The sequence below is a fragment of the Pristiophorus japonicus genome, chromosome 5 (genome assembly GCF_044704955.1).
Source record: "Pristiophorus japonicus isolate sPriJap1 chromosome 5, sPriJap1.hap1, whole genome shotgun sequence".
NCBI classification, from domain to species: domain Eukaryota; kingdom Metazoa; phylum Chordata; class Chondrichthyes; family Pristiophoridae; genus Pristiophorus; species Pristiophorus japonicus.
In genome coordinates this window covers 201,377,475-201,396,127 of record NC_091981.1, presented here as the reverse complement: position 1 = coordinate 201,396,127, position 18,653 = coordinate 201,377,475, and positions in this window count along the sequence as shown.

Genomic DNA, 18,653 nt, shown 5'->3' with positions numbered 1-18,653 from the left:
CGCACAAAGGTCTTTTTGTTTATAACAGATGCCCATTTGGAATCCGATCAGCGGCGGTGATATTCCAGAGAAACATGGAAAGTTTACTGAAGTCGGTCCCGCACACCGTGGTCTTTTAGGACGACATCTTGGTCACAGGTCGGAACACAGTCGAGCACCTGCAGAACCTGGAGGAGGTTCTTAGTCGATTCAACCGCGTGGGGCTCAGGTTAAAATGCTCGAAGTGCGTTTTCCTGGCACCTGAAATGAAGTTCCTGGAAAGGAGGATTGCGGCGGATGCATCAGGCCCACCAACGTGAAGACGGAGGCAATCGAGAACATACCAAGGCCACAGAACGTGACGGAGCTGAGGTCGTTTCTGGGACTTTTAAACGACTTTGGTAACATCTTACCAGGTCTCAGCACACTGCTAGAACCACTGCATGTCTTACGCTGAAAAGAGGGCGAATGGGTTTAGGGCAAAAGCCAAGAAAATGCCTTTGTAAAAGCGAGAAAATTGTTATGTTCAAACAAATTGCTTGTGTTGTATGATCCATGTAAGCGTTTGGTACTAGCATGTGATGTGTCGTCATATGGCTAATGATTTCGGGAAACTGCAACCGGTTGCTTATGCATCCAGGCGTTTGTCTAAGGCTGAGAGAGCCTACAACATGATTGAAAAAGAAGCGTTAGCATGTGTCTATGGGGTTAAGAAAATGCATCAATACCCGTTTGGGCTAAAATTCGAATTGGAAACTGACCATAAGCCACTTATATCACTGTTTTCCGAGAGTAAAGGGATAAAAACCAACGCATCGACCCGCATCCAGAGATGGGCGCTCACATTGTCCGCATACAACTACATCATCTGCCACAGGCCAGACACAGAAAACTGCGCCGATGCTCTCAGTCGGCTGCCATTGCCCACCACAGGGATGGAAATGGCGCAGCCCGCAGATCTAGCCATGGTTATGGAAGCATTTGAGAGTGAGCAATCACCCGTCACTGACCAGCAGATCAAACCTGGACAAGTCAGGACCCCTTATTATCTCGAGTCAAAAACTGTGTGCTTCACAAGAGCTGGTCCAGTGTCCCAATGGAAATGCAAGAAGAGATAAAGCCGTTCCAGGGGCGCAAAGATGAAATGTCTATACAGGCAGACTGCCTTCTGTGGGGCAATCGAGTAGTGGTCCCCAAGAAGGGCAGAGACACCTTCATCAATGACCTCCACAGTATCCACCCAGGCATCGGAATGATGAAAGCGATAGCCAGATCCCATGTGTGGTGGCCCGGTATCGATGCGGACTTAGAGTCCTGCATTCACAGATGTAATACATGCTCGCAGTTAAGCAATGTACCCAGGGAGGCGCAGCTAAGTTTATGGTCTTGGCCCTCCAAACCGTGGTCTAGGATACATGTCGACTATGCAGGCCCGTTCTTGGGTAAAATGTTCCTTGTGGTTGTAGACGCGTACTCCAAATGGATTGAATGTGAGATAATGCCGGCTAGCACATCCGCTGCCACCACTGAAAGCCTGCGGGCCATGTTTGCCACACACGGCTTACCCGATGTCCTGGGGAGCGACAACGGGCCATGTTTTACTAGTCTGAGTTCAAAGAATTCATGACCCGTTAAGGGATCAAACATGTCACATCTGCCCCATTTAAAACAGCGTCCAATGGTCAGGCACAGAGAGCAGTGCAAACGATCAAACAAGGCTTGAAGAGGGTAACTGAAGGCTCACTGCAGACTCGCCTATCCCAAGTCCTGCTTAGCTACTGCACGAGGCCCCACTCACTCACTGGGATCCCACCTGCTGAACTGTTCATGAAAAGAGCACTTAACATAAGAACATAAGAATTAGGAACAGGAGTAGGCCATCTAGCCCCTCGAGCCTGCTCCGCCATTCAACAAGATCATGGCTGATCTGGCCGTGGACTCAGCTCCACTTACCCGCCCATTCCCTATAACCCTTAATTCCCTTATTGGTCAACAATCTATCTATCTGTGACTTGAATACATTCAATGAGCTAGCCTCAACTGCTTCCTTGGGCAGAGAATTCCACAGATTCACAACCCTCTGGGAGAAGAAATTCCTTCTCAACTCGGTTTTAAATTGGCTCCACCGTATTTTGAGGCTGTGCTCCGTAGTTCTAGTCTCCCTGACCAGTGGCAACAACCTCTCTGCCTCGATCTTGTCTATCCCTTTCATTATTTTAAATGTTTCTAAAAGATCACCACTCATCTTCTGAACTCCAACGAGTAAAGACCCAGTCTGCTCAATCTATCATCATAAGGTAACCCTCTCATCTCCGGAATCAGCCGAGTGAATCATCTCTGTACTCCCTTCAAAGCTAGTATATCCTTCCTTAAGTAAGGTGACCAAAACTGCACGCAGTACTCCAGGTGCGGCCTCACCAATACCCTGTACAGTTGCAGCAGGACCTCCCTGCTTTTGTACTCCATCCCTCTCGCAATGAAGGCCAACATTCCATTCGCCTTTCTGATTACCTGCTGCACTTGCAAACTAACTTTTTGGGATTCATGCACAAGGACCCCCAGGTCCCTCTGCACCGCAGTATGTTGTAATTTCTCCCCATTCAAATAATATTCCCTTTTACTGTTTTTTTTTCCAAAGTGGATGACCTCACATTTTCCGACATTGTATTCCATCTGCCAAACCTTAGCCCATTCGCTTAACCTATCTAAATCTCTTTGCAGCCTCTCTGTGTCCTCTACATAACCCGATTTCCCACTAATCTTTGTGTCATCTGCAAATTTTGTTACACTACACTCTGTCCCCTCTTCCAGGTCATCTATGTATATTGTAAACAGTTGTGGTCCCAGCACCGATCCCTGTAGCACACCACTAACCACCGATTTCCAATCCGAAAAGGACCCATTTATCCCGACTCTCTGCTTTCTGTTAGCCAGCCAATTCTCTATCCATGCTCATACATTTCCTCTGACTCCGCGTACCTTTATCTTCTGCAGTAACCTTTTGTGTGGCACCTTACTGAATGCCTTTTGTAAATCTAAATACACCACATCCATCGGTACACCTCTATCCACCATGCTCGTTATATACTCAAAGAATTCCAGTAAATTAGTTAAACATGATTTCCCCTTCATGAATCCATATTGCGTCTGCTTGATTGCACTATTCCTTTCTAGATGTCCTGCTATTTCTTCCTTAATAATAGCTTCAAGTATTTTCCCCACTACAGATGTTAAACTAACCGGCCTATAGTTACCTGCCTTTTGTCTGCCCTCTTTTTTAAACAGAGGCGTTACATTAGCTGCTTTCCAATCCGCTGGTACCTCCCCAAAGTCCAGAGAATTTTGGTAGATTCTAACGAATACATCTGCTATAACTTCCGCCATCTCTTTTAACACCCCGGACCAGGGGACTTGTCTATCTTGAGTCCCATTAGCCTATCCAGCACTACCCCCCTAGTGATAGTGATTGTCTCAAGGTCCTCCCTTCCCACATTCCCATAACCACCAATTTTTGGCATGGTTTTTGTGTCTTCCACTGTGAAGACCGAAGCAAAATAATTGTTTAAGGTCTCAGCCATTTCCACATTTCCCATTATTAAATCCCCCTTCTCATCTTCTAAAGGACCAACATTTACTTTAGTCACTCTCTTCCGTTTTATATATCGGTAAAAGCTTTTACTATCTGTTTTTATGTTTTGTGCAAGTTTACTTTCGTAATCTATCTTTCCTTTCTTTATTGCTTTCTTAGTCATTCTTTGCTGTCGTTTAAAATTTTCCCAATCTTCTAGTTTCCCACTAACCTTGGCCACCTTATACGCATTGGTTTTTAATTTGATACTCTCCCTTATTTCCTTGGTTATCCACCGCTGGTTATCCCTTCTCTACTGCCCTTCTTTTTCACTGGAATATATTTTTGTTGAGCACTATGAAAGAGCTCCTTAAAAGTCCTCCACTGTTCCTCAATTGTGCCACCGTTTAGTCTGTGTTTCCAGTCTACTTTAGCCAACTCTGCCCTCATCCAACTGTATTCCCCTTTGTTTAAGCATTGTATGCTCGTTTGAGACACTACTTCCTCACCCTCAATCTGTATTACAAATTCAACCATACTGTGATCACTCATTCCGAGAGGATCTTTTACTTGGAGATCGTTTATTATTCCTGTCTCATTACACAGGACCAGATCTAAGATAGCTTGCTCCCTTGTAGGTTCTGTAATATACTGTTCTAAGAAACAATCCCGTATGCATTCTATGAATTCCTCCTCAAGGCTACCCCGTGCGATTTGATTTGACCAATTGATATGTAGGCTAAAATCCCCCATGATTACTGCCGTTCCTTTTTCACATGCCTCCATTATTCCCTTGATTATTGCCCGCCCCACCATGAAGTTATTATTTGGGAGCCTATAAACTACGCCCACCAGTGACTTTTTCCCCTTACTATCTCTAATCTCCACCCACATTGATTGAACATTTTGTTCATTAGAGCCAATATCGTCTCTCACAACTGCCCTGATATCATCCTTTATTAACAGAGCTACCCCACCTCCTTTGCCTTCTTGTCTATCTTTCCAAATTGTCAGATACCCCTGTATGTTTAATTCCCAGTCTTGGCCCCCCCTGCAACCACGTTTCTGTAATGGCCACCAAATCATACCCATTTGTAATGATTTGTGCCGTCAACTCATTTACTTTATTTCGAATGCTGCATGCGTTTAGGTAGAGTGTTTTAATACTAGTTTTTAAACCATGATTTTTAGTTTTGACCCCTCCTGCAGCCCCTTTATATTCATACATATTGTCCCTTCCTATCACCTTGCGGTTTACACTTACCCCAGTGCTACTCTGCTCTGTTGACTCCTGCCTTTTGCATTCTTTCTTGGGGTCCTGTTCATCTGAGCTCTCACCCACTCTAACTAGCTCAGAGCCCTCTCCTGGGTTCCGAATACTCCTTGCATTGAGGCACCGAGCTTTCATGCTTCCCTTTTTATTACACTTTGACCCTTTAGAATTTTGCTGTACAGTGGCCCTTTTTGTTTTTTGCCTTGGGTTTCTCTGCCCTCCACTTTTACTCATCTCCTTTCTGTCTTTTGCTTTTGTCTCCATTTCAGACAAGGTTGTCGTTAGTTCACCCTGCTCTACATGAACAGGTAAAGAGCAGTCAGCTTCAACAAAGCGCATACCATGATAGCGCAAATGTGTCATGCAAGATTGATGTCAATGATCCTGTATTTGTATTAAATTATGGACAAGGTCTCAAGTGGCTTCCCAGCACTGTCGTGGCCAAAGAGGGGAGCAGGGTGTTTCGGGTCAAACTTTCAAAAAGAGAGTCGGCGAGAGATGCGTGGAGAGGCGTCGGGAGTCCGTTGGTGAGGCCTATTAAAGGCGTACTTGTGCAGCTACAGGGAGAAGGCAAAAAAGAAGTAGAAAGAAACAGAAAGGTCACGTCACAGCCAAGGGGGTAAGTGATTGGCTGGTGATTGGTGAGTAGTTTTTCTTTTTTCTCTTCTATAACAGTGAGTAAACTTTAGCATTGTTGTTGCCTATCTAAGGGTTAAGTCATGGCAGGACAGCTCGGTCACATGTTATGCTCCTCCTGTACCATGTGGGAACTCAGGGACGACTCCAGTGTCCCTGACGACTACGTGTGCGGGAAATGTATCCGCCTCCAGCTCCTGACGGACCGCGTTGCGGAGTTGGAGCTGAGGGTGGATTCACTCTGGAGCATCCACGATGCTGAGAATGACGTGAGTAGCACATGTAGCGAGTTGGTCTTATCGCAGGTGAATGGTCCACAGCCAGGTAGGGAATGGAAGACCAGCAGGAAGAGCAGTGCAAGGAAGGTAGTGCAGGGGTGCCCTGTGGTCATCCTCCCTGCAAAACAGATACACTGCTTTGAGTACTGTTGAGGGGGATGACTCATCAGGGGAGGGCAGCAGCAGCCAAGTTCATGGCACCGTGACTGGCTCTGTTGCACAGGAGGGCGGGAAAAAGAGAGGGAGAGCGATAGTGATAGGGGATTCAATTGTAAGGGGAATTGATAGGCGTTTCTGCGGCCGCAACCGAGACACCAGGATGGTATGTTGCCTCCCTGGTGCAAGGGTCAAGGATGTCTCGGAGCGGGTGCAGGACATTCTAAAAAGGGAGGGAGAACAGCCAGTTGTCGTGGTGCACATTGGTACCAACAACATAGGTAAAAAAAGGGATGAGGTCCTACGAAATGAATTTAAGGAGCTAGGAGCTAAATTAAAAAGTAGGACCTCAAAAGTAGTAATCTCAGGATTGCTACCAGTGCCACGTGCTAGTCAGAGTAGGAATCGCAGGATAGTGCAGAAGAATACGTGGCTTGAGCAGTGGTGCAGCAGGGAGGGATTCAAATTCCTGGGGCATTGGAACCGGCTCTGGGGGAGGTGGGACCAGTACAAACCGGATGGTCTGCACCTGGGCAGGACCAGAACCAATGTCCTAGGGGGAGTGTTTGCTCGTGCTGTTGGGGAGGAGTTAAACTAATATGGCAGGGGGATGGGAACCAATGCAGGGAGACAGAGGGAAACAAAAAGGAGACAAAAGCAAAAGACAGAAAGGAGATGAGGAAAAGTGTAGGGCAGAGAAACCCATGGCAAAGAACAAAAAGGGCCACTGTACAGAAAAATTCTAAAAGGACAAAGGGTGTTAAAAAAACAAGCCTGAAGGCTTTGTGTCTTAATGCAAGGAGTATCCGTGATAAGGTGGATGAATTAACTGTGCAAATAGATGTTAACAAATATGATGTGATTGGGATTACGGAGACGTGGCTCCAGGATGATCAGGGCTGGGAACTCAACATCCAGGGGTATTCAACATTCAGGAAGGATAGAATAAAAGGAAAAGGAGGTGGGGTAGCATTGCTGGTTAAAGAGGAGATTGATACAATAGTTAGGAAGGACATTAGCTTGCATGATGTGGAATCTATATGGGTAGAGCTGCAGAACACCAAAGGGCAAAAAATGTTAGTGGGAGTTGTGTACAGACCTCCAAACAGTAGTAGTGATGTTGGGGAGGTCATCAAACAGGAAATTAGGGGTGCATGCAATAAGGGTGCAGCAGTTATAATGGGTGACTTTAATATGCACATAGATTGGGCTAACCAAACTGGAAGCAATACGGTGGAGGAGGATTTCCTGGAGTGCATAAGGGATGGTTTTCTAGACCAATATGTCGAGGAACCAACTAGGGGGGAGGCCATCTTAGACTGGGTGTTGTGTAATGAGAGAGGATTAATTAGCAATCTCGTTGTGTGAGGCCCCTTGGGGAAGAGTGACCATAATATGGTGGAATTCTGCATTAGGATGGAGAATGAAACAATTCATTCAGAGACCATGGTCCAGAACTTAAAGGGTAACTTTGAAGGTATGAAGCGTGGATTGGCGAATGATACTTAAGGGGTTGACTGTGGATGAGCAATGGCAGACATTTAGAGACCGCATGGATGAACTACAACAATTGTACATTCCTGTCTGGCGTAAAAATAAAAAAGGGAAGGTGGCTCAACCGTGGCTATCAAGGGAAATCAGGGATAGTATTAAAGCCAAGGAAGTGGCATACAAATTGGCCAGAAATAGCAGCGAACCCGGAGACTGGGAGAAATTTAGAACTCAGCAGAGGAGGACAAAGGGTTTGATTAGGGCAGGGAAAATGGAGTACGAGAAGAAGCTTGCAGGGAACATTAAGACGGATTGCAAAAGTTTCTATCGGTATGTAAAGAGAAAAAGGTTAGTAAAGACAAACGTAGTCCCCTGCAGTCAGAATCAGGGGAAGTCATAACGGGGAACAAAGAAATGGCGGACCAATTGAACAAGTACTTTGGTTCGGTATTCACTAAGGAGGACACTAACAACCTTCCGGATATAAAAGGGGTCAGAGGGTCTAGTAAGGGGGAGGAACTGAGGGAAATCCTTATTAGTCGGGAAATTGTGTTGGGGAAATTGATGGGATTGAAGGCCGATAAATCTCCAGGGCCTGATGGACTGCATCCCAGAGTACTTAAGGAGGTGGCCTTGGAAATAGCAGATGCATTGACAATCATTTTCCAACATTCCATTGACTCTGAATCAGTTCCTATCGAGTGGAGGATAGCCAATGTAACCCCACTTTTTAAAAAAGGAGGGAGAGAGAAAACAGGGAATTATAGACCGGTCAGCCTGACATCGGTAGTGGGTAAAATGATGGAATCAATTATTAAGGATGTCATTGCAGTGCATTTGGAAAGAGGTGACATGATAGGTCCAAGTCAGCATGGTTTTGTGAAATGGAAATCATGCTTGACAAATCTTCTGGAATTTTTTGAGGATGTTTCCAGTAGAGTGGACAAGGGAGAACCAGTTGATGTGGTATATTTGGACTTTCAGAAGGCTTTCGACAAGGTCCCACACAAGAGATTAATGTGCAAAGTTAAAGCACATGGGATTGGGGGTAGTGTGCTGACATGGATTGAGAACTGGTTGTCAGACAGGAAGCAAAGAGTAGGAGTAAATGGGTACTTTTCAGAATGGCAGGCGGTGACTAGTGGGGTACCGCAAGGTTCTGTGCTGGGGCCCCAGCTGTTTACATTGTACATTAATGATTTGGACGAGGGGATTAAATGTAGTATCTCCAAATTTGCAGATGACACTAAGTTGGGTGGCAGTGTGAGCTGTGAGGAGGATGCTATGAGGCTGCAGAGCGACTTGGATAGGTTAGGTGAGTGGGCAAATGCATGGCAGATGAAGTATAATGTGGATAAATGTGAGGTTATTCACTTTGGTGGTAAAAACAGAGAGACAGACTATTATCTGAATGGTGACAGATGAGTAAAAGGGGAGGTGAAACGAGATCTGGGTGTCATGATACATCAGTCATTGAAAGTAGGCATGCAGGTACAGCAGTCAGTTAAGAAAGCAAATGGCATGTTGGCCTTCATAACCAGAGGATTTGAGTATAGGAGCAGGGAGGTCTTGCTGCAGTTGTGCAGGGCCTCGGTGAGACCACACCTTGAGTATTGTGTGCAGTTTTGGTCTCCTAATCTGAGGAAGGACATTCTTGCTATTGAGGGAATGCAGCGAAGGTTCACCAGACTGATTTCCGGGATGGCAAGACTGACATATGAAGAAAGACTGGATCAACTAGGCTTATATTCACTGGAATTTAGAAGAATGAGAGGGGATCTCATAGAAGCATATAAAATTCTGACGGGATTGGACAGGTTAGATGCAGGAAGAATGTTCCCAATGTTGGGGAATTCCAGAGCCAGGGCTCACAGACTAAGGATAAAGGGTAAGCCATCTAGGACCGAGATGAGGAGAAACTTTTTCATCCAATGAATTGTGAACCTATGGAATTCTCTACCACAAAAAGTTGTTGAGTCTAGTTCGTTGGACATATTCAAAAGGCCCTTAAGGCTAAAGGGATCAGGGGGTATGGATAGAAGGCAGGAGTGGGGGTACTGAAGTTGCATGATCAGCCATGATCATATTGAATGGTGGTGCAGGCTCGAAGGGCCGAATGGCCTTCTGCTGCACCTATTTTCTATGTTGCTGTTAACAGCAAATTTGGCTATGTTACACTCGGTCCCTTCATCCAAGTCATTGATATAAATTGTAAATAGTTGAGGCCCCCGCACTGATCCCTGTGGCATCCCACTATTTACAAGTTGCTAACCTGAAAATGACCCATTTATCCCGACTCTGTGTTTTCTATTCGTTAGCCAATCCTCTAACCATGCTAATATATTACCCCCAACCCCGTGAGCTCTGATCTTGTGCAGTAACCTTTTGTGTAACACCTTATCGAATGCTTTCTGGAAATCCAAATACACATCAGCTGGTCCCCTTTATCCACTCTGCTTGTTACATCCTCAAAGAACTCGAGCAAATTTGACAAACATGATTTCCCTTTCATAAAACCATGCTGACTCTGTTTGACTGCATTATGATTTTCTAAATGTCCTGCTACTACTTCTTTAATGATGGATTCCAGCATTTTCCCAATGACAGATGTTAGGCTAACAGGTCTATAGTTTATTGCTTTCTGTCTCCCTCCTTTCTTAAATAGGGATGTTACATTTGTGGTTTTCCAGTCTGCTGGGACCTCTCCAGAATTCAGGGAATTTTGGTAGATTACAACCAATGCATTCACTATCTCTGCAGCCACTTTTTTTAAGACCCTAGGATGCAGGCCATCAGGTCCAGGAGATTTGTCCACCTTTAGTCCTATTAGTTTGCCGAGTACTTTATCTCTAATGACAGTGATTATTTTAAGTTCCCCTCTGTCATGTATGTAACCAGCATACTACTGTAACCCTTATACAATTGTAACCCTCATGTAACCACTACATACTGTACATACTTACTAGAAATGCACACCTTGACCACAGAGAGTGTACTTGTGGGAGAATATAAGAACATAAGAATTAGGTACAGGAATAGGCCATCTAGCCCCTCGAGCCTGCTCCGCCACTCAACAAGACCATGGCTGATCTGGCCGTGGATTCAGCTCCACTTACCCGCCCGCTCCCTATAACCCTTAATTCCCTTATTGGTTAAAAATCTATCTATCTGTGATTTGAATACATTCAATGAGCTAGCCTCAACTGCTTCCTTGGGCAGAGAATTCCACAGATTCATAACCCTCTGGGAGAAGAAATTCCTTCTCAACTCGGTTTAAATTGGCTCCCCCGTATTTTGAGGCTGTGGCCCCTAGTTCTAGTCTCCTCGACCAGTGGAAACAATCCCTCTGCCTCTATCTTGTCTATCCCTTTCATTATTTTAAATGTTTCTATAAGATCACCCCTCATCCTTCTGAACTCCAACAAGTAAAGACCCCGTCTACTCAATCTATCATCATAAGGTAACCCCCTCATCTCCGGAATCAGCCTCGTGAATCGTCTCTGTACCCCCTCCAAAGCTAGTATATCCTTCCTTAAGTAAGGTGACCAAAGCTGCACGCAGTACTCCAGGTGCGGCCTCACCAATACCCTGTACAGTTGCAGCAGGACCTCCCTGCTTTTGTACTCCATCCCTCTCGCAATGAAGGCCAACATTCCATTCGCCTTCCTGATTACCTGCTGCACCTGCAAACTAACTTTTTGGGATTCATGCACAAGGACCTAAAAGAGTTTCATGCACAAGGACCCCCAGGTCCCTCTGAACCGCAGCATGTTGTAATTTCTCCCCATTCAAATAATATTCCCTTTTACTGATTTTTTTCCCCAAGGTGGATGACCTCACATTTTCCGACATTGTATTCCATCTGCCAAACCTTAGCCCATTCGCTTAACCTATCTCAATCTCTTTGCAGCCTCTATGTGTCCTCTACACAACCCACTTTCCCACTAATCTTTGTGTCATCTGCAAATTTTGTTTCACTACACTCTGTCCCCTCTTCCAGGTCATCTATGTATATTATAAACAGTTGTGGTCCCAGCACTGATCCCTGTGGCACACCACTAACCACCGATTTCCAACCCGAAAAGGACCCATTTATCCCGACTCTCTGCTTTCTGTTAGCCAGCCAATTCTCTATCCATGCTAATACATTTCCTCTGACTCCGCGTACCTTTATCTTCTGCAGTAACCTTTTGTGTGGCACCTTATCGAATGCCTTTTGGAAATCTAAATACGCCACATCCACCGGTACACCTCTATCCACCATGCTCGTTATATCCTCAAAGAATTCCAGTAAATTAGTTAAACATGGTTTCCCTTTCATGAATCCATGTTGCGTCTGCTTGATTGCACTATTCCTATCTAGATGTCCCGCTATTTCTTCCTTAATGATAGCTTCAAGCATTTTCCCCACTACAGATGTTAAACTAACCGGCCTATAGTTACCTGCCTTTTGTCTGTACCCTTTTTTAAACAAAGGCGTTACATTAGCTTCTTTCCAATCCGCTGGTACCACCCCAGAGTCCAGAGAATTTTGGTAGATCACTCCTTACCTGGAGATTCAGGTATATAAGGGGAGGTCCCTCGCAGGGCCAGCACTCCATGGTCCAAGTGAATAAAGGTGAAGGTCACAGATTGACTGTGTCTGCAGTACGTGCCTCGTGTGATTATGTTTAAGAGTTAAGGACTCAACACCCTCCCCGCCCTCCACCCCACCTGACCGCAATAGCCCCAGGATTATCAATTATTGGGATGCTTTTAGTGTCTTCTCCCGTGAAGACCGATACAAAATATTTGTTCAAAGTCTCTGCCATTTCCCTGTTTCCCATTATCAATTCCCCAGACTCATCCTCTAAGGGATCAACGTTTACTTTAGCTACTCACTTCCTTTTTATATACCTGTAGAAGCTCTTACTGTCTGTTTTTATATTTCTTGCTAGTTTCCTCTCATATGCTATCTTCTCTATCATTTTTTTAATCGTCCTTTGCTGGATTTCCAGAATGCATTCGATACGATGCCACATAAAAGGTTACTGCACAAGATAAGAGCTCACGGGGTTGGGGGTAATATATTAGCATGGGTAGAGGATTGGCTAACTAACAGAAAACAGAGTCAGGATAAATGGGTAATTTTCAGGTTGGCAAACTGTAACTAGTGGGGTGCCACAGGGATCAGTACTGGGGCCTTATCTGTTTACAATTTATATTAATGACTTGGATGAAGGGACAGAGTGTTGATTTGCTGATGATACAAAAATAGGTGGGAAAGCAAGTTGTGAGGAGGCCACAAAGAATCTACAAAGGGATATAAATAGGCTAAGTAAGTGAGCAAAAATTTGGCAGATTGAGTATAATGTGGAAAAAAATGTGAGGTTATCCACTCTGGTAGGAAACATAAACAAGCAAATTATTATTTAAATGGGGAGAGATTAGAAAATGCTGAGGTACAGAGGGATCTGGGGGTCTTTGTATATGAAACACAAAAAGTTTGCATGCAGGTACAGTAAGTAATTAGGAAGCAAATGGAATGTTGGTCTTGATTGCAAGGGGGATGGAATCTAAAAGTAGGGAAGTCCTGCTTCAACTGTAGAGGGAGTTGGTAAGACCACACCTGGAATACTGCATACAGTTTTGGTCTCCTTATTTAAGGAAGGATATACTTGTATTGGAGGCAGCCCAGAGAAGGCTCACTAGGTTGATTCCAGAGATGAAGGGGTTGTTATATGAAGAAAGGTTGAGCAACTTGGAGTTTAGAAGACTGAGAGGTGATCTTATTGAAATGCATAAGATCCTGAGGGGGCTTGACAGGTTAGATGCAGAGAGGATATTTCCCCTCTTGGGGGAATCTAGAACTTGGGGGCATAGTTTAAGAATAAAGGGTCACCCATTTAAAACAGAAATGAGGAGGATGTGCCCCAGAGAGCTGTGGAGGCTGGGTCATTGAATATATTTAAGGTGAAGATAGACAGATTTTTGAGTGATAAGGGAATAAAGGGTTATGGGGAGCGGGCAGGGAAGTGGAGCTGAGTCCATGATCAGATCAGCCAAGATCTTATTAAATGGCGGAGCAGGCTCGAGGGGCCAGGTGGCCTACTCCTGCTCCTATTTCTTAAGTTCTTATGTTTGCTGAGAGTTATGAAATATCTCCTTAAATGTTTGCCACTGCTTTTCTACAGTCTTACCCTTTAATATATTTTCTCAGTCCACTTTAACCAAATCTATCTTCGTACCTTTATAATTACCTTTATTTAAGTTCAGGACACTAGTTTGAGAACTAGCTTTCTCACCCTCAAACTGAATTTGAAATTCTACCATGCTATGATCACTCTTCCTGAGAGGATCCTTCACTACAAGATAATTAGTGAATCCATTACCATTACCAGATCTAAAATAGTCTGTTCCCTGGTTGGTTCCACAACGTATTGTTCCAAGAAACTATCCCACATACACTCTATGAACTCTTCCTCAAAGCTACCTTTGCCAATTTGATTTGTCCAATCAATATGAAGATTAAAATCACCCATGATTATTGCTGTATCTTTCTTACAAGCCTCCATTATTTCTTGATTTATACTCTGTGCTACAGAGTGGCAACTGTTTGGGGGCCTGTAGATGACTCCTACAAGTGACTTATTTCTCTTATTATTTCTTGTCTCTACCCAAACTGGTTCTATATCTTGATCTTCTGAGCCAATATCATTTCTCACTACTGCACTGATCTCATCCTTTATTAACAGAGCTACCCCACCTCCTTTTCCTTTCTGTCTATCTTTACGAAGTTATTTGATTCGCCAGGACACTGGCCCCAGCTGGTTTAAGTGAAGTCCGTCCTGATGGAACCACTCCCTCCGAACCAGTGCCCCATGAATTGAAACCCATTCCTCCCACACCAATCTTTGAGCCATGCATTCAGGTAAGGTAAGGCCAGGTAAGACTCCAGTCACTGGATGATTTTCCTTTTGATCACCATTGACCTCAGTTTTGCTACAGCACCTGGTGCTTTGCTTTGTCAAGTGCTGCCTTGGTGTCAAGGGTATCTTTACTCATCTCTCTTTCATTTAAAAAGTAAGACTTCCATTTACATGCTACAAATTACTTTAACATACTATGGCTAATGTTATATAAGCAAATGTGGGAGCCATTTTGCACACAGACAGCAATGAAATGAATGATCAATTCATCTGTTATCAATGGTATTGGCTGAGGGAAGAAAGTTTGCCAAGATACTGGAAGAATTCTTCTTTCAATAGTGCCATCGGGTGTTTAGATCTATAAATGTGAGATCTCATCTCCATATATCAATAATAGGATACCTGTTTGACAAATAGCCATGTATTAGTTCATCCTCATAATATATTTTCCACCTTCTTTGACAGCAACCATCAATTTTATATAAAATGTTATAAATAGGTTGCCAGATGGCTGTGTTCTTTGTAATTAGTGGAGTGTCTGAGGAAACATCTTGACAAGCCAGCTGGTTTTAAAACAGTCTAGCTTACCAAGCACAAATGGACTTCTGGATAAATATGAAGTTTTCTGGTTTCTTGACAAGCAAAGTGTGAAAATGATTGGAGTGCTATCTAAATAAGGGACACAGGTCAGGTTTAAACTCCCAATGCAATTAATAAACATATTGTGGTTTCATAATGGCCTTAGTTATGATATAAACTCATTATGTGCCTAATTAATACAACAAGCAGGATGTATTCCAACACACTATTTAAATACTATGGCGGTAAAATTGGCTAGCACCCGAAAATGGGCGTGGGGATTACGGTATGCAATTAACCTGTACCCATTGCCGGTACCTCATTAAATTCATGCTGCCTACTCTTTTAAATGATTTCTGCATGCAGCCAGTGCTCCCCGTGCTATTCGTTGGTAGAGGACCGATATTACAAGTGGCTGGCACTACTTAAAGGCAGCCTACACCTTTTATAGCGGCGGTGTACTGTGGCTGCAAGAAGTGGTGGGGGGATTTTTAAAAATCAATCTAGGCTGTGATACTTTGAGCAATGGCTGAACATGCGAGAGAGGGTGCACCAAGGTTTTCAGATAAGAAGTGGAAAGGAGAGACATCCTGCATCCGCAGGGGGTCGGTAGGCCATCCAGACATATAGTCAGGAGGCAGTGGAAATAAGTAGTGGCAGAGGTCAATGCCAGGAGTGTTACTCCAAGAACATGAATACAGTGCAGGAAGAAGGTTTACGATCTGACACAAGGGGGCCGAAATTCAATCCCGCTAGAAACGGCTCGCACCTACCGTTTTTGTTGTGTGCTGGCCGCCGCAATGGATGTGGCGGCCCATTCTGCGAAATTCAGCCCTTTGTCTTTTTTTTCTCGAGCTGGGCGAAAGTCGGTCATAATGGGGACGAAAGTGGGGGTGGGTTGGTTTGACAGTCACTAGCGGGGCAGAAGTGGGGGCGGGACGAAGTCTCCGTTGCTATCAGTCATCAGCACCTGGCTGATGACATCATCGTGCTGGTGCGTCACCACATCTCTCCTCCTCAGAGTAAAGGGAGAGCCGCTGCGAACTCCATGTTTAATTTTGTTAGATCCATTGGGCCGAAGAGGGGATGCCAGGCTGCCTGATGGTGGCCTGGCCATACCCGGGGGCATAATTGTCGGGCCAACCTGGCAGTCGGCAGACAGTAAAAAATAAAATGGCATTGCCGGCATGTCAGCTGCCCTTTACAGACAGCCACGCCACTGACTAACAAGGAGTTCACCGACAGAAAAAGCTGTTGGGGACACCGAGCGGAAGCCGGAAGACTTTTACAGCTGAACTACGCTTCTGGGACGGGACCTCGACGGTGCGCGCTCTGATGACGCACTTAGAGGGCTTCAGCAGCAGCAGGGCGAAAGTGGGGGGAGCAGGGCGGATCTCCACACTGCAGCAAAAAGCCCTGAGGTGAATTTAGTGAGCATCAGCCAGTCCGCCGCAAGTCATGGCCGCCACTTTCAGGCGGCCAGAGGCCTTATCGGGAGGCTGAATTTCGACTCTAAGTTGTCAAGGTGAGTGAGTTCATCTTAAATACCATATCCTACCAACTGCACCATTAGTCTCATCCACTGCTCAATTCTCTACACCCCATCACCCACCTACCAACAATCTCTGTCAATCAGTACCCAACCCTAAAAATCATATGCTTTCCCTCACGCTCACACACTTGGCTCTGTTGCAGGCCTTACAACCACAACTCATAGTTCATAAACACTGGCAGCTGTTCATCCATGACAGACATATCGAAACATATTGAAAGACATTCACTGACACACTTTCCTCTTTCTTGCAGGAGAAGGTGGCGCATAACAGGAGGCAGCAGCAAAGAACTGGAGGAGGGCAAGCGTGCCTGCGAGTTTTAACCCCCTTACTTTCTCCTCTTAGCTCACCACAACTCAACCTTTGTCCTTTTTTCATTTCAGATACCTAAGAGCTGGAACTTCTACAGTCATTGAAGAAAAAGGAAGAAGACAATGAAGATGAAGAGACACTGTCACCCAATCTTACACCCTCAGCACCAGCTTGGCGACTGACCCTGCTCATATTTTAGAGACTAGGATAGAGGAGAGATCTGCGTGTGGTGAGACACCGGACAGAAGTGCACAGGAACCAGGGCAGTGGGAAAGGATAGCACAGGTGCCAGTTCGCCGGAGGGTGAAGTTGCTCATTAGTTCTGCTGCTGAGGAGTCAGATGAGGACCAGGCTACAGAAAATGGCTGATGGGTGTACATAACCAATTGCTTGGTACATTGGAAAGCCTGCTAGAAAGACTGCACTCAATATCAAGAAGCACAGAGACATCCAGCAGCACCATGGCACAGGGCTTTGCGAAGAGCTTGGAGCCCATCCTTTCCAACATGACATGAGTGGTCACCTTCATCATATGTGGAACCCACCATGATGCAGTGTCTGATGGTTGTCTGCTTACATTGAAATATCAACAGCTTCCATCAAAGGTCTGAGTGCTACAGTGGAAGTTTAGGCTCACATGGCTATTATGTATGGCAAAGATGTCACTGCTGCTAGTGATGGTAAGGTAAAGGCAATAAATCTCTGAAAATTAGATGTCACCTTTCAAATAGACACCAAACGAGGCAACAGGGTTGGGCAACACAAAATATCCCTGAAGACATGGGCCTAGCTAGTTCATACAGTGACTTGCGCCACTTTTACGTCAATGAAAAATGAATTGTGCCTGCCAATGATCTGGTGTGTCATTTACACTGGTATTTCCTGGGTCAGCTCACTTGTAAATCCATTGCAGTAGTGATTAGCATAAAACCAGCATAAAATAAGAGTAATCTACTGGGATGCAATGGAAAATATTGTGCAGCCTTTAAAATGCCTATTCTGGCTGAAGATTGCAGCAGCAGATTGGGGAGCAGCAGGTAAGTGAGGAACAGTACTTAGCTCAGTGATTGTCAGCTAGCTCAGCTGGATGTCTCATGTTTTTGTGTCACTTTACAAGAATGTCTAGCACAATGTGGCAGAGGCAGGCAAAGAAAGGACAAGGGCATGACAAAGAGGCAGAGAAGATGATGATTCCAACCTACGAATTCTCCTCGATGAACTAGAACAAAGGAGAAATAAGAGTGCTGTGCATCCTTGGCAGCACATAGTTCATCCTTTAAAAGTAACAAGTGCACAAATAACACTTCACAATGCAGTCTGATTAAGAGGGCACCAGCTCAGAATCTCAGTGTGGCTACCTATTTCTCCTCAAAGCAATCACTAGTATGCACAACACTAAAACACCTTCCTCCATTTTTACAGGCTGATATCACAACATCTCTTACTTACCTCTCCCATGCCACTTGGCACACACTCCTCAATTGCTAGCTTTCACCTAATTTATTCAATCTTGTTTGCAGGAGAAAAAGGCACACAATTTCTCCAAGAGGAAAGTCACTGGAGCGATCTCCCCAGCCTACGAAGAGAAGTCCATGGAGCTCATACCGTAAGTTCGGTGAATATTGCCGATGCCAAGTTAGTGCCTGAACACCAGCACTATTTGCCAGGGCATCCCAGTGAAGAATCTCACAGCCACAAGTTTCCATGCCTTTCTCAGCCCCCTTAAACTCAAGGAAGTAAGGTTCACTAATTCTGAGCATGTACTCTCCATTCTTGCAGATCCACTGCAGTAATGGAGGGCAAAGGAGGAGGAAGCTGAAGAGGAAGAAGATGGTAATGATGAGCAAGAGCAGCAGAAAGTAAATTTCTTCCTCATCGACTATGACAGGATGATGAGGACCAGGTGGCACAGGAGTACCT